The sequence below is a fragment of the Gossypium arboreum genome, chromosome 13, assembly GCF_025698485.1.
Source record: "Gossypium arboreum isolate Shixiya-1 chromosome 13, ASM2569848v2, whole genome shotgun sequence".
Taxonomy (NCBI): Eukaryota; Viridiplantae; Streptophyta; class Magnoliopsida; order Malvales; family Malvaceae; genus Gossypium; species Gossypium arboreum.
Genome location: NC_069082.1, coordinates 99,123,658 through 99,125,356, shown reverse-complemented (window position 1 = coordinate 99,125,356; position 1,699 = coordinate 99,123,658). Strand labels below are relative to the sequence as shown.

The window sequence follows — 1,699 nt, the reverse complement described above, 5'->3', positions numbered from 1 at the left end:
AGTAAATACTAGTACGCATAGTTCCTTTGGGTTTGACAATCCAGTTTTGCTGAGCTAGACTATTGTTCGATAGGTACACTTGCCTTAATCGTGATAATAAGTTAGTCTCAAGAATATTTCATTTATAAATCTTTAAAACCTGTTACGAATATCACGCATAAAGTTTTTGGTGCCGTTGCCGGGGAACTAGGATATTAGGAAAACTCGATTTTTATTACTTTAGCCACTTTACTTTTATTACAATTTAAATTTTTATTTTCTTTTCTAATTTTTCTCTTATTTCCTTCTGACAGGTTTTTCTAGCTTATGACCAGAACAAACCCGTCAGGACCACTACTTTTTGACGGTGAGATCAATTGCACAGTTCACAGAAATCAGAGAGAAATAAGTGAAGCCTAAGATACACAGAGGACGAGTAAGAGGACGATACTTCAACCACAATTGAGGAGATGGCTAAAAACCAAGAAAATCTGCTACCTTTTGCGATTGCTGTTAATCAGAATCCTGCTCCGCGCACTATGTATGATTATGCTAAACCTTCTTTAGCAAGAACTGAATCGAGCATAGTTAGGCCGGCTGTAGCCACAAATATGTTTGAACTGAAACCTAACACAATTCAAATGATACAACAGTTTGTTCAGTTTGATGGTTCGCAAGATGAGGATCTGAACGCTCACTTGGAAAACTTTTTGGAACAATGTGACACATTTAATATTAATGGCGTTTCTAATGACGCCATTCGTCTTCAGTTGTTCCCTTTTTCATTGAGAAACAAAGCTAAATAGTGTTTGAACTCGTTGCCACGGGGGTCAATCACTACTTGGGACCAAATGACCGAAAAGTTTTTATTAAAATATTTCCCGCCGACTAAAACAGCTAAATTATGTAATGATATTTCTTCCTTTATGCAGATGGATTTAAAAACACTCTACGATACATGGGAGAGATACAAGGACCTCTTGAGAAGATGCCTTCACCATGGGTTATCGCTTTGGCTATAGGTTCAAACCTTTCATAATGGCCTGAATCCTTCGACTAAACAAATGGTTGACGTAGCTGCTGGCAGAACCATCAATAATAAGACACATGAAGATGCCTATGAATTTATAGAGGAGATGTCACTGAATAACTATCAGTGGCAAGTCATGAGGACAAAGCCAACGAAAACAACCGGCATTTGTAACGTCGATATGGTCACCATGCTCTCTAATCAAGTAGAACTCTTGAATAAGAAAATTGATGGTTTCCTTAATTCTTCACAGGTTCATACAGTAATGCAATGCGAAGCAAGTGGAGGCGGATCAAGCAATTCAGAATACCCACCTTATGGCTACAACATGGAGAACGAACAGTTAAATTACATGGGTAAAAATCCTCGATCTTAAAACAATCCCTATAGCAATACTTACAATGCAGGTTGGAGGAACCACCCTAATTTTTCATGGGAAGGCCATGGGAATCAGAGACCAGCACCTCCAGTGTGACAGCCCAAAATTTGACCCTAGTCGGGAAGTGGTTTCGGGACCGCTAAACCGAGTCACCGAAATGTTTGAATGTAATATTTATTGTCTAGAATATGTAATTATGAATGTGTGAAAATTTCAAGTTCCGATTTAGCCGATTGCATGTGAATTCAGTTAGTAGAACTTGTGTGACACTTTTGAAAAGTGAAAGGCTAATCTATAAGGACCTAATAGTG

At 38.2% G+C, this 1,699-nt stretch overlaps 1 non-coding gene across 1 annotated transcript; it reads right to left on the bottom strand.

Moving 5' to 3' along the window:
• Positions 1-878: 878 nt before the first annotated feature.
• LOC128287205 (small nucleolar RNA R71) lies at positions 879-985 on the bottom strand. The gene has a single exon (XR_008277901.1). It is a non-coding gene; the product is annotated as a small nucleolar RNA R71 (small nucleolar RNA).
• Between the last annotated feature and the right edge of the window lie 714 nt (positions 986-1,699).